This window comes from Sorex fumeus, unplaced genomic scaffold (assembly GCF_029834395.1).
Source record: "Sorex fumeus unplaced genomic scaffold, SorFum_2.1 ptg000043l, whole genome shotgun sequence".
Taxonomy (NCBI): Eukaryota; Metazoa; Chordata; class Mammalia; order Eulipotyphla; family Soricidae; genus Sorex; species Sorex fumeus.
Window position 1 is genome coordinate 1677648 of NW_026606100.1, and position 27402 is coordinate 1705049.

Here is a 27402-nt window from a genome sequence, read left to right on the forward strand (position 1 = left end):
TTTTAAGCCCTGAGATTTTAAAAGAGCCATATTCAATGCTCTTTCAGGGTTAGGAGAATGAGACACATCATTGTTACTGGTATTTGGCACATTGAGTACGACAGGGGAAGTTTGCCAGACTCTGCCATGCGGGCAGGATACTTTCGGTAGCCTGCCAGGTTCTCCAAAGTAAGAACGAGATAGTAAGATGTCGCGGCCGCGAATGCAGCCGCACACTTTTGGAAGCTGGATTTTATTGTCTCTGGGTCTTGGCGGTTGATGGGACCAACCTGGCGCCGGCAGCAGCTGGTGGGTGTGACGCCTACCTACTGGAAGATGCGGGATCTGGGTGGAGTAGGCCCAGTCCCGATCCAAGCAGGCTTGGAGATCTCAGCCCCAGGACCCACATGCCTGGGTTCCTCTGCTAGTTCCTTCATGCATGAGGCTTGTCCGGACGTGTGGAGAGTAGTCTCAGCATTGCTGTGGCTGGTTCTGGGGCTTTGCTAGGTGGGGGGGCGGGGGAGGGAAACTCAACCTGCCCCTCTCCAAGGGGCCCTGGTGAGGACAGCCAGGGGCGGGTGCAGGAGACTCTGCACTGTTCTCTTCTGGGAACTGGGTTTTATAGTCTCTGGGTCTTGGCCATTGATGGGACCAACCTGGCACCTGCGGCAGCTGGTGGGTGTGATGCCTACCTACTGGAAGATGGGGGATCTTGGTGGAGAAGGCCCAGTCCTGATCCAAGCAGGCTTGGAGATCTTAGCCCCGGGACCCGCATGCCTGGGTTCCTCTGCCAGTTACATATTCCTCCCAGGGATACATAGTCCTTATAGTCACTGTAGCTGCAGAACTCTATCCTTGCTTTTTACCATGTTCGAATTGCTTGAAGTGTCTTGGAACTGGGTAGAGAGTACACCTGGTAGTTTTCTGGGCATAGTCTTAGTTCTGTGCTAGGGATCATTCTCATCAATGCTTAGGGGATCATATGCGGTACTGGGATCAAAGTTGAGTTGGTCATGTGCAAGGCAAGTACCTTACCAATATACTATTTCTACAGCCCACAACTCTGTTATTTTGAAAAATTTTTTTGGATCTGAAACTGGAAGACTGAGAGAACTTTGTCTTGCCAATTCACTGAGCAGGCAACTTCAGGGGACCCATGTTTTGGGAAAATCCATGAAAATGTCTTCTCAGCTTGGTCAGAGTAGATTCATGTTCTCTTTCCCTCTCTGAAGACTGCAAACAAAATTTCATGTGGCAATTCACAAGTTCTCAGCTCTTTCAGGTCAGGTGAAGTGTAAGTGATGCTGCAAGTGTAGGAGTATAATTTATATAGCCAGAGTCCTGAAATGAGTTCATTTTTTACTAAATAACACTGTGGCTTCGTCTCACATGCATTTTCTAAAAGTCCACATTCCACCTCTTTGTTTTGAGGATGAAATTTTCTTAATAACCTTAAGACAGAAAACAAGCCCAGAGCTTCCCACAATTCTTCACTGGTTTGCCTTATCTGCATTCCAACAGGATTCCCTCCTGCGCTGGTCAGAAAACCCTAGGGTCTTACAGTGGAGGAAGTAAAAAGAGTTTTTTGGTCACAGAGTATGTAACCAAATTCTTACATAAACAGAAGATTAAGATGAAAGTATCAATTTTGAGTGACTTTAAGAATTATTGGTAGTCAATGAAGATTTTCGTTGTACTCTACAGTCTATTCTTTAGTTTCTATACCAGTTCCAGAAATATGCAAATCAATCATCAGTAAAAGGGAAAGACCATACATTTTGGAGTTAGACTGATCTGAATCATGTGTGAACAGGCTGGTACACAGCCGAAACATGTCACATATGATATGCCCTATACTATGGGTGGATGGCATGGAAGAAGGTAACTCGAAAATAGTAGAAAGTATGTTTATTCAATAAAAATTAATTGCCTCTAGGGAACATTACTTTGGATGATGCTATTTCTAACAAGTTTTAAAGAACCTGTTTCCAAGAGTTTGGCACCGAACTGTGGCCTGACCAGGTGGATCTTTAGTCAGGAAAGTTTTAAGAGATACCAACCTCATTGCCCCAGATGAGACACTACAGTCATTCTCTTCCTTGCACCTGAATACCACAGAAGCTCCTAAAGAAAACCCTCTCTTGGAAACTGAGTGATAGTGCAGTGTGTAGGACACTTGTCTTGCATGTGGCCAATCTAGGTTTGATTTCTGGCACCCCATATGGTTTCCAGAGCCCTGCCAGAATTGAACCCTGAGCACAGAGCCAGAAGTAAATCCTCAAGACAGCTGTGTGACCCCAAAACAAATGCACACACACATACACACAAAGAAAGAAACATAAAACCCTATTAGATACCAAAGCCTTTGTGTTACTTATTCATAACAGGTTTGGCCCATTTGTTTTTCTCCAGGTAACAGTATTGCAAAAGGACAAAACAACTTGATTGGTGATTTTAACTGGGGTAAGAAGAAACACACCTAGTTTATTTAGAAAAAAAAATCAGCGAAAAACAAAAGGCCCACAGTGCTTACCTATTGTGAAATAGATAATGCAGGGGTTTTTAAAGACTTAGCAAAACTCTTCTTTATCTTGCCCTTGAGACTTTTTTAACTTGCAGTGGAGGCCAGTGCTCTATATTAAACAAAGAACTCGATAGTAGCAGAAACATGTGTTTATATTTGTATCTGACTATAGCCCTTTATGAAGCAAAATATAATGGAAAGGGGAAAAAATCTTGGTTTTTAATTTATAATATTGTATATGATGTAGTTACAAATTTATTGTCTATGTGTAGTTACCTCACCTCACTACCATCAAGGCACCCAACATACCCCACCCATGCCCTATTATCCATGCCATCGTCCTACTCACACCCCCAATCTGGAGTTTTCAGTTTGTACTACAGTAGCCAGAGTTTCTTATTAATATTCTTTCCTCTCATTTTGTTTCCCTATACAATGCAAATGAACGAGATCAAGATCATCTGGTGTTAATCTTTCTCATGTTAATTTTATTCAGCACCATTCCTTTTATTTTTTTTTCTTTTCTTTTTTTATTAGTGAAACACCATGAGGTACAGTTATAGGCTTACAAATTTTGTGCTTGGGTTTCAGTTATACAATGATCAAGTGCCCATCCCTCCACCAGTGCCCGTCATTTTAAATTCATCCATGCTGCAGTGGACATCTTTTCTTGCTGCTGCATAGTATTCCATCATGAGTATATACTTAAACTTCTTTTTTTACTTATTTTTATTTTATTTTATTGAATCACTGTGAGATATAGTTATAAGCTTTCATGTTTCACTTGCGATCACACAATGAAAAAACATCTATCCCTCCACCAGTGCACATTCCCCACCACCAATATCCCCAGTATACCCCCCCCTTTCCGACCCTCCCACTGCCTCAAAGGCAGACAGTATTTTCCCCATACTCTCTCTCTACTTTTGGACATTATGGTTTGCAATGCAGATAATGAGAGATTATCATGCTTGCTCCTTTATCTACTTTCAGCACATATCTCTCATCCCAACTGATTCCTACAACTCTCATTTTCTTAGTGATCCCTTCTCTATTCCAGTTACCTTCTTCCCCTCCCCACACCCACTCAAGAGGCAATATCTAAACTTCTTAATTTATCTGTCATTGGACATTTGGGTTATTTTCATATCCTGGATAGTATATTAACTTCTGAAATAAACATAGTTGTGTCTGTATCTTTCTGGATTAGTTTTCTTGTGTTTCTGATGTAGATGCCAAGGAATGAAATCACTGGGTCATAAGGAAGCTCTATTCTTAGTTTTTTGAGACAATTTCAAACTGATTTTCATAGTAGCTGAACCGGACAACATCCCCACCAGCAGTGAAAGAGATTTCCTTTTTTACTATATCCCTGCCAACACTGATGTTTTTATATTCTTATTGTTTTTATTTTCATTTCCCTAATAATAAGTGCCTGGTGAACACATTTGCCTATGCTTACTGGCAATCCGCATGTTTCCTTCATGGAAATGTCTCTTTCTCTCCCCTCTTCATATTTTTTTGGTGGGATCATTAATTTCTTTGTGGCCGAGATTTGTGAGTGCTTTATATACTTTGACTATTAATCTTTATCTGACCTTAATTTGATTTTTTGTGCAAAAATCTTTTCCTGTTCTGTACGGTGTCTTTTAATTTTAGCCAGTTTCTTTTGCCACATGAAAGCTTTGATATAATATCATTTGATATTGTCCCGTTTGTGTTTTTTTGTTGTTTTTTCTATTTTTGCTAGTGGAATAAAATTACTGAAGTTGCCTTTGAGGTCCAAATACTGGAGAGTTTTTCCTAAGTTTTCCTGTGTGTTTTATAGATTCTGATCTAATTTCATGATCTTAAATTCACTGTGAATTTATTTTTGTGTACTTTTTTCTTCTTCTTTTTTCCACCACCTAGTTATCTCATTTTCCCAGCATCATTTGTTGAAGAGATTTTCCTTGTTCTGGCTCCTCCACCCAGTTCTATTTTCAAAGACTAAGTGGGAAAGCCTTGTAATACAGTAGTTCCACAGTTCTGTTTGGAATTATCTGAGTATAATAGGTTGTGTTCAGCATTATTGATATTAAAAGAAAATAATAAAACAAGAAAAAATGTTACTGGGTCTATCACAATAAAAAATAAAGAGCACGTAGTTGGTAAGGTTCAAATTTTTCAGTGATGGTGTTGCCTTTGATTTACATGGGCAAAATGACTGAATAATTTTCAATGAGATGAAGTCTCAGTACTAAAATGGAAATGTTTATCTGTATGAATTTTTGGTTTTAAGGGGAGAGATCCAATGTTAGCTAAACATTCGTGAGATAAAGTATAGGATGTGTATTAGGTAACAGAACATCCATTTTGTGATATTTGATACTTATAAAATGACACTGTTTTAAAAATTCATTATTATCGGACTCTGTGCCAGGCTGTTTTCACTTGGGGTGCCCCAGATGGGGGCGGGCGAGAGCCCTCCCCACCCCAAGGGACCCAGCCCCGACAGCTGTCCTCCACTACCCAACTGCCACCACAGCTATCCACACACTTGGGCCAAGCCCCATGCATGAGTGAACTCCCATGGAACCCAGGTAATGAGGAACTTTGTGACCTTGGATTCTAGACTCAATGGGACCCACAAGCAGAGATCTTCTGCCTGCTTCCCCCAGTCTCTGGTGACCCAAGGATCACACCCATAAGCCACCCCTGCTGGCACCAGATAATCTCCTCATCTGCGGCCACCCTCTGGAACACACAGATGCTCCTCCCAGATGGGACTATAAAAATGGGGACCCCACAACCATGCCACTGGACTCCCCGCCAGGCTGTTTTCATTTGGAGCACCCCAGAAGGGGGCGGGAGAGATCCCTCCCCACCAAAAAGGACCCAGCCCTGGCAGCTGACCTACACTACCCAACCGCTGCCATGCACCAGGCTACATAAGACATCTTAAGACATTTCTTACCAATTTTCCATGATTACCACACCATGTTTGATGGAGTTCAGAGAGTAGGCAACAAATCATAGAGAGAAATATATTTCTCTCTATGATTTGTTGCCTACTAGAGCGATAGCACAGCAGGTAGGGCGTTTTGCCTTGCAAGCGGCCAACATGGCCAACCCGAGTTCAATTCCTCTGCCCCTCTTGAAGAGCCTGGCAAGCTACTGAGAGTATCTCACCTGCATGGCAAAGCCTGGCAAGGTACCCGTGATGTATTTGATATGCCAAACACAGTAACAATTGTCACAATGGAGACGTTACTGGGCCCGCTCGAGCAAATCGATGAACAACAGGAGGACAGTGACAGTGATATATATCACTGTCATATATATATATATATCACTGATATATACATATATACATATATATAGGCTGGAGTATATATATACATATATATATAGGCTGGAGTATATATATATATATATATATATTCATATATATATATATATAGGCTGGAGCAATAGCACAGCGGTAGGGCATTTGCCTTGCACGCAGCCAGCGTGACCAACCCGAGTTCGATTCCTCCACCCCTCTCGGAAAGCCCAGCAAGCTACCGAGAGTATCTCGCCTGCACATTAGAGCCTGGCAAGCTACCCATGATGTATTCGATATGCCAAACACAGTAACAACAAAGTCTCCAATGGAGACATTACTGGGGTCGCTCGAGCAAATCAATGAACAATGGAAGGACAGTAATCATATATATATATATATATATATATATATATATATATATATATATTTCGGAGAGCCTGGCAAGCTACTGAGAGTATCCCATCCACACGGGCAGAGCCTGGCAAACTCCCCATGGTGTATTCGATATGCCAAAACCAGTAACTATAAGAGGTCTCATTCCCCTGACCCTGAAAAAGCCTACAATTGTTGGGAAAGACAAATAAGGAGAGACTGCTAAAATCTCAGGGCTGGGATGGATAGAGATGTTACTGGCACCTGCTCAAGTAAATAGATGAACAATGGGATGACAGTGATACAGTGATACCAAGCACAAGCAAACTAATATGAGACCACTAGAAGATACAAGCCATAAAATATCTGGGGCAACCCTAGAAGGATATAAACCAATGTGCTTGCCCATCTGGGATGTCTCAGTGGATTTTATATCCCATGAGACAAGGCCCAGGTACTGAGAAGAATACTGATTGACAGGATGATGACAGGGGCAAAAAGAGAAATGCAAGTCAGCAATATTTCTAGCAAGACCTATCTGTTATACTTTGACATAGGCCTGGTTCCCAGATCTAAGTCATGTAGCTATTGCCTGTCAATTCAAGAGAAAAAAAAATATATAACCCAGGATAGAAATAAAGTCTTCATCTTTTACCTCAGGACACTGTTCGGGAAAAAAGACTATTTGCCTTTCTTTGCAAATATCCTTAAACGTGTGTGTGTGTGTGTGTGTGTGTGTGTGTGTGAGAGAGAGAGAGAGAGAGAGAGAGAGAGAGAGAGAGTATATGTGGGAGAGAATATTTTGTATTATGTATCTAGGAAAGCATAATAATAGGATAATATGTATGGATTGAATAAAACGATATACTGAACAGCAATGATTGAGCACATGGAAGAGACAGTGAAAACAAATAACTCTGGGTTTGTTTACCCAAAGAAATTTCTCAGAGCTGGAAAATGCAAAGTTGACCCCCTGAGAGACTAACCCAGCCAACTGGCTTCCATCACACTTAGAGAAAAAAGCCAACTTTGCTTCAGAAGCAGACAAGAGGAGTTTAGAATGGCTGCCAACTGCAGTATTGATAGTTGTTTGTATGAAAAACTCTCCACCAGGGACTGGAATAAGAAGACCCACTCAACTCTGACCTCCCCTGTATCACTGTAAATGGAACTAATTTATAGTCTCTACTACACTGGAAAAGATTTAAAACCAAAATAATGTTATCTATGGTTAGTACTTTAAATATTAAAGAAAATATTGGGTAAAAAATATCTCGTAATCATCATTTTGAGAATGACATAAAGATAAAAATAATCTCTTTGGGAAATATTCAATTAGCTAAAAATGATTCCCCTGCCACACAGACCTAATAGAAGATGTTGGTGCTCTATTGCCTTAGGGCAGATTTGCAAATAATTATACACTATTTTCTAGCCCACACACAGCTATGCCTTTCTCTCCCTGGCAGTCCTATAGAAGGAAAACTCACAATTACTATTCCTAGCAGTTCTCTAGGGCACGCATCTCACTTCTTAAGACAAATACATAAACAACAGCATGGTTGTGAGGAAAAGCATGGATAGTTTCCGTAACTTGAACTCTGAATACACCCTTTTCTCCTCTGATCAATGAGGTGATGTTTGTATGTCATTAAGAAGAGAAAAATTTAATCTGAATTCAAGAAATTCCATCTACACTTGAAAAATGCCTGAAGAATCCTGATGTCTTATATGAGTATTTATAAGAAAATGCCAGAAATATACATATATACATATATAAATCATATGTAAAAATTAGTTGAGGACTAAGACTTGTAGCAGTCTAAAAGTATGTTGAAGGGAGAGTTGGAGGGTTTCTATTTATACATCCTTCCAAAAGAAGTTTTCAAGCTAATTTTTCTGGAAACAATGATTCTGAAGCACAAAAGCACAGACAAGATTTCATCATTACACAAAGCTAATTGGCCAAATTATGGTACTTTTAAAGCTTTCAGTATCAGTTTAATCCTTCAGTTTTCTTTACCTATAGAAAAATGGCCTTTCCTTCCTCCCTCCCTTCCTCCCTCCCTCCTTCCCTCCCCTCCCTTCCCTCCCTTCCTCCCTCCCTCCCTCCCTCCCTCCCTCCCTTCCTTCCTTCCTTCCTTTCTTCCTTCCTTCCTATTTTTCTTGCCTTCATTCCTATTTCTTTTCTGTTTTTTCTTCTAATTTGTGTGTATATTATATATAAGAAAGATCTTTATGAGATCATTTCCTCAAATGCCTACAGGCATAATATCTAAACTGGGCCTTGGGAAAGAACTCTACTCATACAACAAAGTTGTCATATCTTTACATGTTTTCAAAAAAAAAGTTTTATATGTAGCTTCAAATACTTTGGTTAAGCTAACCTAAGGGTCAGAAATCCATTTCTGAAATTGCTGGTACCAAATATTTGACCAACCTAGAAAGCATGTGTCTATTAAGAAGTATACCTGTTACTAGTAAACTCTTGATTCCTCGGTTATGTTTAAGGATATGGGCAGGGGAAAAATACTGAAAAATAATTTGCACACCTAGACTTCAATCTTTATTTCAATAATTTAATGAGAATTTGGATGCTAGTTATAGCATACACAAATTGTGGCACATACTGACTAACTCTAGGATAATTATGATATTAAAAATAAAATAACAATAACCATATTTTACAAAATGTAAAATACTATACACATATTAAAATGTACTCAATGAATATCAGTGAATGTGATTAATGATGTTACTATTTGTAATTGTAACTTTATAGTGGATGCAATGGAGGATAGATGAATCTCATTATATTAAAAATCTCATACTAAAATGTATACAGAATTATAATAATATGTATGGCTTATTTGTTTTGTTCTAGGTGAGAACCTCTTGCCAACAGATGATAGATGTTTTCTAGTATATACAAGCCAGGGTACTTAAGCATTCATTGAAATGTGCAAGTTCATAGCCAAGAAGAAATATTATCTTCAATGTATTTACTTACCCTGAATAATAGGGATACATGTAAATAAATTAATTTGTATCTTTCTTTTATATCATCAACTTCATATTGCTGTGTTACAGGGACCAGAAATTTTGAGAACATGTATTTTCCAGTCAAGTTAATAGTACTTTTTGAAAGTATTGATGGGTTGGTCATCCAGCTTATAATACAATTCGAAGAAATGAAGGTATCCTATGTAAACTTGACTGGTTATTTATCAATTGAGATACTTAGGAATTTAGCAACTCCTCACACTGTCATCACTACTTTATTAGTATATTAGGACATAGTACACTAAAGAGCTCTCAGGTTAATAATCCACAAACTATAGTTTATATACCAGTGAGGGATTATTTCTATATATTATCTAATTTATGGTTTTGGTAAAGAAAACTATTTAGTTAAGTCAAGTAAATGACAGGAGAAAAACTCAGTAAATATTCTTTATAAAAATAATAAGTAAATTGGCAACAGTAATTCAGAATCAGCTTATTTTTAAAAAATGTTATTATCAGGTAAGTAATCTGGGGAATATTAATTCAAGAAAAAAAAGGCTAAATTTTTAAAGAAAAATAAGGCTGCCCTAATTCCATTCCTCTCTTCAGTTCCACAGTAGCCTTAAAAAACAACAGTCTACGATCAAAATGAAAGCCATCAGACTAGAGATAAAAGAAAAACAGTTCTTTGAAAGCCTCCTTCCCAAGGAATTATCACTATTTCACCCATTTTCTGATTTCACATATTGCAAGGCTGGATTTATTTGATATAACTCAGAATTCATGAGGTATAAAAATTCTTCTCCTCAAGGAAATTTGCTTTATAATTTAGAGGCAAATGTTCAACTTTATGGATGTCAAAGTATTAGATACTACTTGGAGCAAATAATCAGCTAAACAAACAAAAAATAAACATATGAGGAATAAGAAGATATCCAGTGGAGCTTTGGAAAATTCCAAAGTATATATTTGTGAGAGTCTAGAAGAACACATATATGAAAAGCCTTGGCTGTCTCCTTGCTCAAGGAAAACCTTGAAAGGGTCTCAGATTTCACCTTGGTCAGGTTTTGAAGCTCTCTCCAAGAAGGAAGAAAAGAGGGACACAGGATTTCAAACTGTCACAGCTGGAGAAAAGCCCAGGCCAACATCCCTACAGTAGCTTTTGAAAATAATTATATACTTGTTAGTTTTCTATGTTTAAGAAAATCTCTGCAAAATAACTACTTACTAAATTAACTCAGCAAGAGAAAATTGATATTGTAGAATTGGCCCAGCAAAGACATGTAGCAAAGAAATGAACAACAGAAACAACTGCAAATAATAGTAACAGTGAGTTACGAAAATGCAAAGTAATCTGATTTACAGAGTTTTTATAATAAATCAACCAAAAATAATAAAAAAATGTATGCATAGAAATAAGATATGAGACTGTTAATTAAATTAAATTAATTAAAGGCCCTCCCGTTGATCGTCGATTTGCTCGAGCGGGCCCAGTAACGTCTCCATTGGAGACTTTGTTGTTACTGTGTCTGGCATATCGAATACTCTCGGTAGCTTGCCGGGCTCTCCGAGAGGGGCGGAGGAATCGAACTCGGGTCGGCCATGTTGGCCGCGTGTAAGGCGAACGCCCTACCCGCTGTGCTATCGCTCCTATTAAAAAAAATAACGAAATCTGTTGTTAAATTGATTTCTTATGTAAAATTCTTATTTAGACTTCATATATGTTGTGAGTGATTATTTGTAAATGAATAATAATATAATAATATACAGTGTAATAAAAAGAGAGATAGTAATTTTATCTTAGTGATTTATATACATGTATTAGTGCTGGAGCGATAGCACGGCGGGTAGGGCGTTCGCCTTACACGCGGCCAACATGGCCGACCCGAGTTCGATTCCTCCGCCCCTCTCGGAGAGCCCGGCAAGCTACCGAGAGTATTCGATATGCCAGACGCAGTAACAACAAAGTCTCCAATGGAGACGTTACTGGGCCCGCTCGAGCAAATCGACGATCAACGGGAGGGCCTTTACCTTTACCTTATGAGACAGTAAAGATGAGGAAACATAAAGCTGTATCTTTGGAAATCCAGGCGCTGGGTTTACTAGACAATGACTTTAAATGAAGTATTGAAACATTTTTAAAGTCATAGAGAAAACAATAATTAAAAATAATAGATAATTAAACAAATCCATGTAAATTGTGTCACACTAAAAAAAAAGTTTAGTAAAGAAATTAAATGATCAACAGAAATAAATAGAACTTCTCAACCTGAAAAGGACAAAATTTCAAATAAAAAATTCTCGAAAGGAACTCAAAAAGATTTGAGCAGGTGGAAGAAGAGTAATCAAGCTTAAAGGCAGAGCAACCGAAATTATATTAGAGACAGAAAAAAAAGAAAGAAAAGTTAACAGAGGGAAGTCCAGAAACATGTGAAACTAGCATATATGTGTGGATTTACTGAGTATTCCAACCGGCATTGAGTATAATGATATTCTTGGAAGGAGAAGCTTCTGCACCTCCAAAGAAACAGTGACCAAAATACAAAGACAGCCTACAGAATGGGAAAGGATATTCACCAAGTACACATCCAACAAGGGGTTGATATCAAGGATATACAAGGTACTGGTTAAACTCCACAAGAAGAAATCACCCAACCCCATCAAAAAATGGGGTGAGGAAATGAACAGAAACTTTCGCAAAGAAGAAATTCGAATGGCAAAAAGGCACATGAGAAAATGCTCTACATCACTAATCATCAGAGAGATGCAGATCAAAACCACAATGAGATATCATTTCACACCACAGAGACTGGCCCATATCCACAAGAACAAAAGCAACCGGTGCTGGCGCGGATGTGGCGAGAAAGGGACCCTCCTTCACTGCTGGTGGGAATGCCGGCTGGTCCAACCCTTTTGGAAAACAGTATGGACGACTCTCAAAAAATTAGAATTTGATCTGCCATTTGACCCAGCTATAGCACTCCTGGGAATATATCCCAGAGAGACAAAACGGTATAGTCGAAGTGACATCTGCAATTGTTTGTTCATTGCAGCACTCTTTACAATAGCCAGAATCTGGAAAAAACCTGAGTGCCCAAGAACAGATGACTGGTTAAAGAAACTTTGGTACATTTACACAATGGAGTACTATGTAGCTGTTAGAAAAGATGAAGTTATGAAATTTACATACAAGTGGTACTACATGGAAAGTATCATGTTAAGCGAAATGAGTCAGAAAGAGCGGGATAGACACAGAAAGATTGCATTCATCTGGGGAACATAAAGCAACAAAAAGGGAGAGTGACACACAGGAATGGCTGAGATTAGTACCAGGAATTTTGCTCCATGAATGGAAGGCCAGCCACAGGCTCTAGGTGAAAAGGAAGCTCAGATAGAGAAGAGAGTACCAAATGAAGGGTGTTGTGAGGGCCCTCCCAGGGTGGGAGAAGCATGCTAAAAGTAGTCGATAGACCAAACATGATTGCCACTCAAAGCCTCTCTTGCAAAACACAGCACCCAAAAGAAGAGAGAGAGAACAAGGGGGAATACCCTGCCACAGAGGCAGGATGGGACGGGGGGGGGGATGAGGGTGGAGGGGATGCTGGGACCCATGGGGATGGATGACAGGCACTGGTGGAGGTATGGGGACTTGATCATTGTATAACTGAATCCCAAGCACAAAATTTGTAAGCCTATAACTGTACCTCATGGTTTTTCACTAATAAAAAAAAGAAAAAAAAACATTAAAAAAAAAAGAAGACTCAAAAGAATTTTTTAAATAACAAATGCCATAGCTTCTTATGTTTGATCTAAAAATCATTAATCTAAAAAACAATATTTTCAGCAAATTATAAATCAGGCAAATTCAAAATGATCTGTTGCACTGTAGCACTGTGCTCCCGTTGTTCATCAATTTGCTCGAGCGGGCCCAGTAACGTCTCCATTGTGAGGCTTGTTGTTACTGTGTTTGGCATATGGAATACGTCATGGGTAACTTGCCAGGCTTTTCCGTGTGGGCGAGATACACTCAGTAGCTTGCTGGGCTCTCTGAGAGGGGTGGAAGAATCGAACCTGGCTTGCCCAGGTCGGCCGGACGCAAAGCAAATGCCCTACCACTGTGCTATCGCTCCAGCTCCTTTTAATTGTGTTTCCTAATCAATCAGTCAGATAAAAAAGAGAATTTTGAATGCAGCAATAGAAGTGACACATTATGTGCCAGCAAATCTTAAGAAGATGATTACTCAACAAAGACATTTAGGTCAGAAGACACTAAATATAAATAAAAGAATTGAATCTATTTCAATTTCAGAGAATTTAAAAAAATGAAGAATATTTCAAAGAACTAGAAGAAAAAAACTGTCATACAAGAATTGTAAATCTTGCAAAATTATCCTTCAAAAATATGAGGGTGGCCAGAGAGATAGTATAGGGTTTAAGATTTGTACCTCAGATAGAGCTCATTCTGGAACAGTCCCTGGCATTATATCGTTTATATACATTGTCTGGTGTTGCCCTGGAGATTCTTGAGCACTACTTTCGTTGCTCAATTACTCCCTGGCACTGTAAAGCCTCAAGCAGCATTATCCTTAATCACTCACATTGAATCACTGTTCTGGTTGGCTGTTGGCCAAATATCACTAGAAAAAACTTTGGGCCCCTTTGAGCACTACTTGGGAGACCACCCCCATGCCCAAACAATGGAAATATTCAGATACTTTCAAGTTATAAAGATAAAAAATTTGTTGCTGTCATGACCATCTCCACAAGAAATACTTCTTAAATCAGGGAGTCCTTCAGCAAGGCCAACAACACTAGACAATAACTTGAGTGCACATAAAGGAAAGCAAGTCTTAATGAGATTACCAGTCAGTTACTTATCAAAGACCATGTATTTAAGCAAGAATGCACCAAATATAGAGAAGAAAAAACAAATGAAAGTAGAGGATACAGTACAAAATTATTTCTTTTAGCTATATAATTTTTAAATGTCCTAGGCAGCTAGAGAGATAGTAAAGACATTAAGGCATTTCTCTTACGTGGATCTGGTTCCAATTCTATCACCAGCATACAGAGTCCCCTGAGCACTTATGGAAGAAACCCCTGAGAACAGATTTGAATGTTGCTCCCCAGGCACCCAACCCTGAGGATCTCCATCCCCCAAAATCAGTAATTATAAATATGTTTCTAATGGAAATGCAATGTATAAAGATACTATTTCTTAATAATAGCACAAAGGAGTGAGATGGAAGCAATTAAGTGCAAGGAAATTTTTATATTGCTGATTTATGTTGCTATTTTTAAGAACCAGATTACTATAGAAAAAAATGCTAATTATAATCTTTAAGGTAACTCATAAGGATAAAACTGGAAACAATGAGGAAATTAAAATTGTACACTGTTTTACACAAAGAAGGCAGCAATGGAGAGAAAAACAAAAAGGACAGAAGAGATAAAAAAAAAACTGGGCCAGAGCAATAGTACAGTGGGGAGGGCATTTGCCTTACAGGCAGCTGATCCCCAGTACCCTATATGGTCCCCTGAGCACGGCCAGGAGTGATTCCTGAGTGCAGATCCAAGAGTAATGCCAGAGAATTTCTGGGTGTGACCCAAAAATCTAGAAAAAAATTAAAAAAAAAGAGAAAACTAATACCAATATGGTATTGTGCATTACTAGTGATAATGTTATATGCAAGCAGATTAAACTAAGGACAGCATTGGCATAATAAATATAAAATAATGCACTTTTTCTAAAATTGTAAGAACAATTACATTCAGAGATTTATATTTGTCCAAAATAAAGGAATGTCAACAGATATTCCATGAAAGTCTAAAGGAAGCTGAATTATCAATAATAATACCAAAAAAAGTGGAGAACTGTAGATTAAAATTTCTTGCTAGGGGTCTGGAAGATAGTACAGAATTTAGAATGCATGCTTCATGTGCTCTCAGCCTGAATTCAATTCCTGGAACCTCATGATACCTCAACTTCTCCAGGTACAGTTCTGGAAGCCCAGAGCACCACTGAATGTGTCCCTAGAGGTAATCAGCACTGCCTGGGTGATTCGTGAATCCCCAGAGCAACAAGGCCTAAACAGCAGCACATCCTCTGACCTTTGTACTGAATAGACATTCATCCATTGAGACCCAGAGATCTACAGAGCGTCAATTGAGAGCTCCTCCCAAACCAAACAACAATAATGTTGTTGGTAATAAGGGGTATTGTAGATAATAAAAGGAAAAAAAATATTGAGCAAATACAATTATTATTTTGTGATGCCAGGACAGCAAGACAGTAGAGGGATCAAGTAATGCTTGCATGCAGCCAGCCCTGACCTCTGATTCAGTCCCAGGCACATGGTCTCTCACATCCCGCGCAATTAACACCAGAATGTCCAAAATAAAGCAAAAAACAAAATCAGAAAGGACAGTGGATGAATTCGAAGCATTAGAACAGAAGAAGGGCGCTTGCCTAGTAAGTGGCCAACTGGGCTCTATTCCGGGCATTCCATACAATACCCTGAACATCGTCAGGGATACTTCCTGAGTGCAGAGCCAGGAATATCCTCAAGCACTGCCTGGTGTGATCTGAAAGCAAAAGCAAAAAAATTTTAAAGGACAAGGGGACCATAGTCAAAAAAATTTTAAAGGACACTAATGTTAATGAATAGAAAACTGGAAATAAAGCAATAAGAAAGATGACTTGAACAACAATAAAATCAAGTAGAGTGAATAGAAATATAGAGAACGCTGATCAGTTATAACAGAATACATCTGTGATTCAAGTATAAGTAAAAAACATCCTCTAGATTGCACCACAAGTCAGCAAAGTTAGAGGACTGAGTCATGCAAAGCCATTCATACTTTGAATGAATCAAATAAGCAATAAAAAATGAAGGGGAATTTGAAAATTAAGACCACACGATCATTAAATAACACCATCCTAAGTAACATTGGGTCAAAGAAGGAATCAGAGATAAGAAAATTTCTTGAGATGACCGCAAACAGAAACACATCATGCCATACTGTATGTGATGCAGCTAAAGCAGTGTTTATAAAAAAAAAAAAGGTGGCTGCAAATGGCTATAATAATAACTTCCTTAGTCTGCCTTTCCATCTTTCTTTTTCAATCTATACTTGTTCCCTCCCGCTTCACTCTGCTGTTGCTTCTGCTATTGCTGATGTTGTTTCTGCGAGCAGGGATTCCTTCCGCCTGACTGTGGTGCTCACATAGGATGTGTGGTGCTTGCTGACCGTCACCTACCAGGTTGTGGTGCACCCCCACTTGGCTCTGGTTCTTAGTGAGTTTTACACCCCTCTTTTGTTGAAGTACTGGTTCATGTGCTCACCAGAGTCCTCCCTTCTGAGTTGAGGCATGGAAATCATGTTTGTGATGCACACCAATGGCCACTGTGGTGCTCACACACACACATGCTTGCTAGAAGTTATACTTTCTAGGTGATTCTTACACATCTTTTGTGTTGTTTTAGGGCCACACCAACAGCGCTCAGTACTAATTAATCCTGGTGGGGCTCAGAGAATCTAACCCAGGTCGGCCATGTGTAAAGCAAACACCCTATTCACAGTATTGCTCTGGTCACAGATCTTACTTGCAGAGCTCATTGGATACTAATACACACCAGGTCCCATAATAGCAGGAAAGCAGTTTGTCCTTTTAGGGAGACAAAGGAGCAAAGCTTCTAGCATCACAACTGATGCATATGAGGGAACTCAGAATTTGAAATGGCATTCATATGCTTAGCAAGCACGTGTTTTTTACTGCTGCATTATTACATTGGACACTTAATTTTTAATCTTAAAATACCATAGAAAGAAAAACTACCAGAGGGAATTAAAGGGAAAATAATAAAGATTGTTAGAAATAAATGAAATTGAAAATAAATTGAAATTGAAAAAAAGTGAATGACAAAAATTTTATTATTTGAAAATAATAAGGAAGACATGTGGACAAAGACAGAACTTGACATACTAAAATCATGAATGAAAGAAGTGAAACTATTGACATATTGTGCATAAATATGTCTATACACACATATGTGAATGTAATAAAAGATATTGTGACTGACTGAATACCAAGCAAATTAGATAATCTTGGTAAACTAAACATATTCCTGGAAATATAAAAGCCCTAAACCTAACAAGAACAAAGAAAATTTAAACACATATAAATCGATGAAATCTTTTGAAGAGAAAAAAAAAACAGGCGCATTAGTAATAAACTTTTCTTAAAAGCAGAAATAAAGCTGACAATTTCATCCTACTGAAGTTCATTGTCTTTTGTTGTTTTTGATGTTTGGCCACACCCGGTGGTGCTCAAGGCTTACTCCTGGCTCAGGGATAACTCCAGGGATAATCTTCTAACTGCATTTCTCACACACCCTTCCTCTGCAGCTGTATGTATACAATTATCATTCTTAGCCACTCTACCTAGAGATCTTTTACTAGGTTATTCAGTTAAAAATATCTACATTTCTAGCTTTATTATTTAATGCATTCTATTTTCCTTTCATTCACTTTCTGAGGGCTTCAAGTCTACATCAAAGTGTCCAATCAGTGTGTTTTCATATGCTAAAATACACTATAACAGATGGAAACCATTATTCTGCCTTCTAAAACATAGATATGACTACATCCTAAATTAAAATATCTCCCCCATATTTAACATTCATTTTAAAGAATGAGCACAGAAAAAAACTAACACCTCAAACCTTCATAAACCTAACCATAACTGTAGACCTAGACAAATCCTACTGTTACTTCCATCATTTAATGACCATGATCCAAATTTAGGTAGGCATAAACTTGCCAATTAGTCAAAATTTAATGCCTCAATACTTCACCTGCCTCTTTAAATTTGTGCACAATATTTAAGCATTTTAACCCTCATAATCTGTAACCCTAGTTCTAATCCTTATAAACAACAACAACCCTTATAAATCTGATCTATACTGATGTCAAAATAGAACAATTATCCTGAATTTAATGATTCCCCATACTTAACTTTCATTTTCAAGTATGAACACACAAAAAAAGACAAACTTAACCTCAACCTTACTCATAAACTCATAATCCTAATGTTAATCCTATCATTATAGTTACTCTGAACCTAACCAAGGCATAATCCTATGAATCAACCTAAATTTAACAATCAACAAATACAAAACTCGCCCTTTTAACTCTGAGCACACTGCATAGACCTTAATTCTGACACTGAAATAGCTAACTCTTCAAAGCCCCATTAATAAATTTAATCTAGCACTAAGCAGATTCTAATGCTAATTTTATTATTTAATAACCTAACGCAGATTAGGCATTAACCTACTAATTGGCCCAAATTTATCATTCACCCAATGCTTCACATTTAACTTTGAATACAGCAATACTGAACATTTAAAGCCTCCACAATTTATAATCCTGAATCTAGTCCTAATCCTAACCTAAATGATACTAGACCTGACCTATAAAAATAGTAAAAGTGATTCCACAATGTACAGACATTCCTAATTTTAATAATTTCCTTATATTTAGCTTTCATTCCTAAGTATGAACACAGAAAAAACTTATACCTAAAATCTTCCAAACCCAAACCTAACACTAAGTCTATACTTATCATAATGCCAATTCTACTATTATAATAACCTTAACCCAAGCAGAGGCATAAACTTACAAATTAGCACAAATTTAAGGATTGTCATATATTTCACTTGTCTACTGAACTTTCAGCACAACATTGCTGAACTCCTAAACCCTCCAGAATCCTTAACCCTATGAGTAGCTCTAGCCCTAATCCTAAACATAAGGATCCTAAACCTGACTTTATGGAAAATAAATATGACCAACAAAAAACAAACACTGTCCTCCCGCTGTTCATCGATTTGCTCGAGCAGGACCAGTAACGTCTCCATTTTGAGACTTCTTGTTACTGTGTTTGGCATATCGAATACGTCACGGGGGCTTGCCAGGCTTTGCTGTGCGGGCGAGATACTCTCGGTAGCTTGCCAGGCTCTCCCACAGGGGTGGAGAAATCGAACCCAGCTCTGCTGGGCTGGCTGCGTGCAAGGCAAAAGCCCTACCACTGTGCTATCGCTCCAGCCCTAATATGACCAGTTATCCTTAATTTAAAGATCTCCTCATACTTACCATTTATTTTCCAGTATGACTATTGAAAAAGCTAACACCTAAAACCTCCACAAATATAACCCTAGCTATAGTCCTGGCAAATCCTAATACTAATCCTATCATTATGGTAATTCTGATCCAAGGATAGACATAAACCTACAAATAAGCACAAATTTATTAATTGCCCAGTATTTCACTTGCCTTTTTACCTTTGAGCACAACAATACTTAGGACCTAAATCTTACATAATCTCTAACCCTAACCCAGTCCTAATCCTATCCCTAGCCAATCGTAAACTCAATGTTTAGTGAAGCCACAAATGACCTATTCTTCTAACTTAAATGATTCCCCTATACTTTACTTTCATTTTTAAGTATGAAGGCAGAAAAAGCTAACACCAAACTGATAACCCTAACTAACTAACCCTAAGGCTATTTCTAAAGCTATTTTAGTAGTGGATTAGTAGTGGAGATGTCTCAGGTTACTAATATTTGAATTATCATTTATTTTCTAGTGATGGATCATTTCTTTATATAAAATATCTAGTTCATATTTTCACAAGAAAAACATTGTGTTGTCTCAGAAATATGACAGATTTAAAAAGTCAGTAAATATTCTTTGCAAAAACAATGAGAAAACTGACAAAATAATTCAGAATCAATTTTCTTAAATTTAGAAATTAATAGTCATGCTATCGCTAGGTAGGGCGTTTGCCTTGCACACAGCTGACCTGGTCAGCCTAGGTTGGGTCGATTCCTCCACCCATCTCGGAGAGCCTGGCAAGCTACCGAGAGTATCTCACCCGCACGGCAAAGCCTGGCAAGCTAACCATGATGTATTCGATATGCCAAACACAATAACAACAAGTCTTACCATAGAGACATTACTGGGTCCGCTGGAGCAAATCAATGAACAATGGGAGGACTGTGCTACAGTGCTGTGCTCTTAATGATAGCCTCAATTTAAGTAAAATTAATTCAAGAAAAAAAAAGACTGAAAATTTGAAGAAAAAAAGTTTCTCCTCATTCCATCTTCTGTCTTCAGATCCCCAGTAGCCTTAAAGCCCATAGTCAGGACCAGGGAAATAGTGTGTCTGGTAATAGTGTATTGCTTTGCACCACCAGGTTCAGTATTTGGCATCTCATATAGTCCCCTGAGCCTGCCAAAAGTGATTCCTGAATACAGAGGCCAGGAGTAACCCTTTACCAACATCCAGTTGGCCCCAAAACAAACAGAAAAATAAGATAAAATAAACCAAACAAAAAATAAAACCCCAATAGTTTTCAATCAAAATGAAAATCATCAGATTAGAGATGAAAAAAAATCAGTTCGTTGAAAGTCTACTTCCTAAGAAATTATCACTATTTTACCTACTTTCTGGTTCTTGGGAGAGCCAATTGCAAGGCTGAATTTATTTTAGATAACTCAGAACTCATGAAATATAAAAATTATTCCTCCAAGGAAATTTGTTTTATAATTTAGAGGCAAATATTTAATTTTGTGGATGTCTAAGTATTAGATACCAACTGGAGCAAATAATAAGCTAAACCAAAGAAAGGAAAATGCACAGAGTATGATTTCCATTGGGGCTTTGGAAAGCTACAAATGATATATTTATGAAAGTCTAGAATCCTGTATAGGCAGAACACTAGCAGTGTGCTTGCTCAAAGATGATTTTGAAATGGTTTCAATTTTCACCTTGGTCTAAATCTGAGACTCCATATAAGAAGAAAATGAAGGAGGACACGGGGTTTTAAACTGCCCAAGTCATAGAGGGAAGCCCTATGTGAATATGCATACTGGATCACTGGAAAAGGAATGAGAAAATACTTCTTAGTTTCTATGCTTAAGAAAATCTCGGGGCTAGAGCAATAACACAGTGGATAGGGCGTTTGCCTTGCACATGGCCGACCCAGGTTCGATTCCCAGCATCCCATATGGTCCCCCGGGCACCGCCAGGAGCAATTTCTGAGTGCATGAACCGGGAATAACTTCTGTGCATCGCTGGGTGTGACCCCCCCCCCCCAAAAAAAAGAAAATCTCTGTGAAATAATTTACTATTTACTCAATCAACTCTGCCACTGCCACTGTCCTCCTATTGTTCATAGATTCGCTCGAGCGGGCTCAGTAACATTTCCATTGTGACGGTTGTTACTGTGTTTGGCATATTGAATACGTCATGGGACTCTTGCCAGGCTTTGCCGTGCGGGCTAGATGTGCGGGCGAGATGCTCTCGGTAGCTTGCTGGGCTCTCGAGAGGGGTGGAGGAATCGAACTCGGGTCGGCCATGTTGGCTGCGTGCAAGGCAAAGGCCCTACCTGCTGTGCTATTGCTCCAGCTCAATCAACTAATAAGAATTTATTTGTATAGAATTGTCCCAACAGAGATTTTAAACAAAGAAAAAAAATAACAGAAACAACTGTTGATAATAGTATACCAATGAGTTGCAAAAATTGAAAATAATCCAGGGCATGAACAATAGTACAGAATATTGGGCACTTGCTTTGCCCTTGGCCAACCTGGGTTAGATCTTTGGCATTCCATATGGTCCCCCCAGCACTGCCAGAAGTGATTCTTGAATGCAGATACAAGAGTAACCCCTGGGCATCCCCAAGAGTGGCCTCAAAACCAAAAATAAAATAATAAAGTGGAAAATAATCTGATTTCTAGGATTCTTATAGTAAATCAGGAAGAATTAATGAAAACACGCAGAGAAATAAAATATCACTCAAAGATATGGGGGGAAACAAATATAAAAATAATGCCGTGTCTTTGAAAACCAGGTGTTGGATTTACTAGACAATGACTTTAAATGAACTATTTTAAATGTGTTCAAAATCATAGAGAAAACTAAGAATAAAGAATTGATGAATATAAACTGTGTCACAATAAAGAGAGAAATTCAATAAAGAAATTTAATGATAAGTAGAAGCACATAGAATTTCTTGACCCGAAAAGGATACAAACTAAAATGTAAAACTCTCTAAAGTAACCCCCTACTCCCAGCCTCCCTCTATAGGAGGCAGTTTCCTTGTTGCTCTCTCTCTCCTTTTCCTTTTATGCATTATGGTTTGCAATACAGGGAAGCAAACTTTTTATACTATTGATATTATGTTTCAATTTTTAAGAATCAGATTGCTATGAAAAAATGTTAATTATAATCTCCAAGGTAACTCATAATGATATAAATAGAAACAATAAGGAAATTAAAATTGTACATTGTTTTATTCAAAGAAAGTACTGATAGATGACGAAAAAAATAGCAATGACATAAAACCTAGAAAACTAATACCAATATGGCAGATATAAATTATACAATATCTGTGATAATATTATATGGAAACACAATAAATTGAAGGCAACTATGTGGCAGAGAAAATGTACAATAATGCAATCACTTAATCACTTAACTTCCTGTTAGTCGTCGATTTGCTCGAGTGGGCGCCAGTAACGTCTCCATTTGTCCCTGTCGCGTGCTAGTGTAGCCCAATGGCATCTGTTCGCTCTGGGAACATGAAGAGCCTCAACCGATCGTTCATGATCTTGACAAAGAAGTCTGACCATCTGGTAGGTGGGCGGCCACGCGGTCTTTTGACATCCCGTGGAATCCAGTCAGTAACAGCTCTAGTCCAGCAGTCGTCTTTAAATCTCATTAATAATGCAATATTTTGCTAAAATTGTAAGAACATGTTTTAGACTTAATGACCCATATTGGTTCAAAATAAAGGAATGCCAAAGGATATTCCACCATAGTCAAAAGAAAACTAAAATGTCAATAATAATAATAATACTAACAACATGACAAATTGTAGTATCAAATCTGTTGCTAGGATATAGTAAAATGATTAGGGTGCACGTCTATAATGCTCCCAGCTTGACTTCAATTCCTGGTTCCTCATGGACCCTTACTTCTCCAGATACAGCCCTGGAGAACTCTGAGCATCACTAGGTGTGACCTGGAGGCCCTCAGCTCTGACAGGGTGGCTCGTGTAGCTCTGGAACCACAAGGTCTGAATAGCCTCACATACTCTGGTCTTTGGACAGAATCAATGGCCCTATGGGGCTCCAAGCATACTGAGCACCATTTGAGAGCTCCTCCACAACAAGCAAACTTGTTACTAGCTGGCAAGGAATGGTGTTCAATGATAGAAAACATGCCTCAGATGGATGAGGCCTGGGTTCAAGCCTCAGCTCATGTACACATACAAACCAAACACGAAAAGAGTACTGTTAGTATAAAATGGTATTTTTAGATGATAAAAAAGAAAAATTTATTGAGAAAGTACAATAAGTATTTTTTGTAATGCTGACATAGAGAGACAGTAGAGGGGCTAAGTGAGGTACTTTGAGTGCAGGCAGCCCTGACCTCTGATTCAGTCCCAGGCACATGGTCTCCCAAATACCACTGGAGGTGACCACTGAGTACAGAGCTTGGACTAGCTACAAAGCACAGCAAGGTGCGACCTAACATTTACCCCACCCCATGCAACTAACACCAGAATGTCTGAAACAAAGGAAGAAACACAGACACAGAATTGAAAAGGACAATGGGAGTATGGTCAAGGACTGTAATATTCCCATTTTAATAATGAATAGAAAACTGGAAATAAAGCAATAAGATATATAAGACTTGAACAACAATAAAATCAACTAAAGGAACAGAAATATAGAATGTTCTAATCAATTATAACAGAATACATCTGTGATTCAAGTATAAGTAAAAAACATCTTCTAGATTGCACCACAAGTCAGCAAAGTTAGAGGACTGAGTCATGCAAAGTCATTCATACTTTGAATGAATCAAATGAGCAATAAAAAGTGAAGAGGAATTTGAAAATTAAGATCACGTGATTATTAAATGACACCACCCTAAGTAACCACTGGATCAAAGAAGGAATCAGAGATTAGAAAATTTCTTGAGATGACCACAAACAGAAACACATCATGCCATACTGTATGTGATGCAGCTAAAGCAGTGTTTATTAAAAAAAAAGGTGTCTGCAAATGCCTATAATAATAACTTCCTTAGTCTGCCTTTCCATCTTTCTTTTTCTTTTTTTATATTTCCCCTTAAGATTGGTTGCTTTCTACATTATTATTATTATTATTATTATTATTATTATTATTATTATTGCTTTTTGGGTCACACCCGGCAATGCTCAGGGGTAACTCCTGACTTTACACTCAGGAATTACTCCTGGTGGTGCTCAGGGGACCATATGGGATGCTGGGAATCGAACTCCGGGTCGGCCACATGCAAGGCAAATGCCCTATCCGCTGTGCTATCGCTCCGGCCCCTCCATCTTTATTTTTCAATCTGTATTTATTCCCTCCCGCTTCACTCTGTTGTTGCTTCTGCTATTGCTCATGTTGCTTTGAGCAGGGATTCCTTCCCTGTCTGACTGTGGTGTTCACATCGGATGTGTGGTGCTTGCTGGCAGTCACCTACCAGGTTGTGGTGCCCCCCCACTTGGCTCTGGTTCTTAGTGAGGTTTACACTCCTCTTTTGTTGAGGTACTGACTCATGTGCTCACCAGAGTCCTCCCTCTTGAGTCAAGACATGGAGATCACGTTTGTGATGCACACCAAAGGCCACCGTGGTGCTCACACACATGCTTGCTAGAAATTATACTTCCTAGGTGACCCTTACACATCCTTTGTGTTCTTTTGGGACCACACAAGCAGTGCTCAGTACTTAGGGATCACTCCTAGTGGGGCTTGGGAGGTTTAACCCAGGTCAGCACTGTACCTACCGTAATATCACTCCAGACACACATCTTTAGTTAGTTGAAGTGCTCATTGGGTGGGAATCATAACACATACCACATATAATTACCTGGTTTCATTATAGCTGGAAATCAATTATGGCCTGAGGGTAGAGCCAAGGTGTTATAATCATACTCATTGCATATGGGGACATAGAATTTGAAATAGCATTCATATACTTGCAAGAAGGTGTTCTAAATCGCCACATTATTCCACTGGGCAACTAGTATTTATCTTAAAACACTCCCCCCCCCCAAAGATACAAGAGGAAATAAAAAGGAATAAACAATAAGTATTGAAGTGGGAAATTAATAAAACTGAAATTTAAAAAATATCAATGAAGTAAAGCTTTTTTATTTGAAAAAAAAACAAAAAAGATAAAGACAAAGACAGAACTCAGCATAATAAATCATGAATGAAAGAAGTGAAATTATTGGCATTATTATGTATATATATTCATATGTATATTCAGTAAGGGTTATTATGGCCAACTGAGTACCCATATGTTTGATAATCTAGCTGAAATAAACGCATTTTAAGAAAAATGAAAACTTTGAAAGTAACTAGATGAAAGGAAATTTGAAATTGACGTAATTTTTTTAAAAGATAAAAAGATTGGACTAGTAATAAATTTGGGTTTTGTTTGTTTGTTTTTTTACATAAACAGAGCTCAGGATAGCTGACTTCTCTGTTCATTCTGCTCTTGTTTGGTTTTAGGTCCACACCCGGCTGTGCTTACTTATGGCCCAGGGATCACTGTCACCGTTACTGTCTTCCCATGGATTTTCTCGAGTGAGCCCAGTAAGTCTCCATTGTGAGACTTTGTTGTTACTGTGTTTGACAGTCACGGGTAGCGATGCTCTTGGTAGCTTGCAGGGCTTTCCGAGAGGGGCGGAGAAATCGAACTCTGGTTGGCCGTGTTGGCTGCGTCCAAGGCAAACGCCTTACCTGTTGTGCTATCGCTCCAGCCCTGCCCCATGGATAATCTCTAGGAATCATCTACTCCTTCTAACACCATTTCTCACATACCCTTTCTCTGCAGCTGTTTCCTTGCAATTTTGTTTTCTACCCTCTCTAAATTTCTTTTACTAGGTCATTCACTGAAAAGTATCTACATTTCTTCCTTCATTATTTAATGCATTCTATTTTTCTTCTCATTTACTTTCTGAATGTCCACATCTTGTCCTCTCCTTGTCCACGTTTAAGTGTCCAATCAGTGTGTTTTCATATGCTAAAATACCCTCAGATGGAAACCATTCTTCTTTTGCCTTCTAAAAGTTAGATATGACTACGTCTTGATGTTTGAAATAAATTCTTTTCCACATCTCCTTAATAAGGAGGGAAAAAAGACTGCTTTGCAAAGGGATAAATGAGAGAAAATTGAATGAAAGCTAAAGAAATCCTTTCCACATTAAACTTTGCATAGGGAGTGAAATTCATGTCTCATTTTCATATATGAATACAAATGTTATCCAAAAGAGACCAAGTTTTTGCTTAAGATCACACAACCAGTACCAGAGAGGTAGTACTTTCTTTATATGCTGCTGAGCCTGATTCAAACCCTTGTACACATATGCTCCCCTGAGCAATGCCAGGAGTAAGCCCTGAGAACAGAGTCAGGAGTAAACCATTCCCTTTCCTTGCAAAAAAAAAAAAAATCACACAACTGGTCTAGTTTTAATATTGTATTTGTCTACTTATCAGGGATCAGCATATGGTTCTCCTGCCTCTGGCTTCATGATGTACAGTAAGTTGCAGACCTCTCTGCTTCAACCTTGATGATAACCCTACTTTATAGGGTAAATGCAATTATTAAGTGAAAAATAAGGACCAGCATAGTTGTTGTCATGCTGTATTACTAAAAATTGTTACTCAGTCGAGTAAATTTTTGGAGAAGGTGTTCATACCTGGCAATTCTTAGGGATTACTCCTGGCTCGGTTTTTGGGGATCATACCTGACTGTGTTGATGCTGGAGGTCGACCCTGGGTTGGTCTCATGTAGGATAAGTGCCCTTTATACCTTACTATCTCTGAAGTTCCAGCAATATTCTTTCCATGTAATCATTAATGAGTTAAAAATTAAAGTTATTTTAACTTTTATTCCAATCATTTTAATGTATCTTCCCTTTTTATTCTCACAGAAATATTTACCTTTTAGAAGAGGATGTTGAGTTTCAAATAGAATCATCTGTATGTTTTGCAATCTGGTAGAATTACCTTTCCCCTGTATCTCAGCTATTTGAAATCACAAGTGACAAAGAACATAAAGGACCGAGATAGAGAAGGCAAATGACACTTCCTGTGACAGATC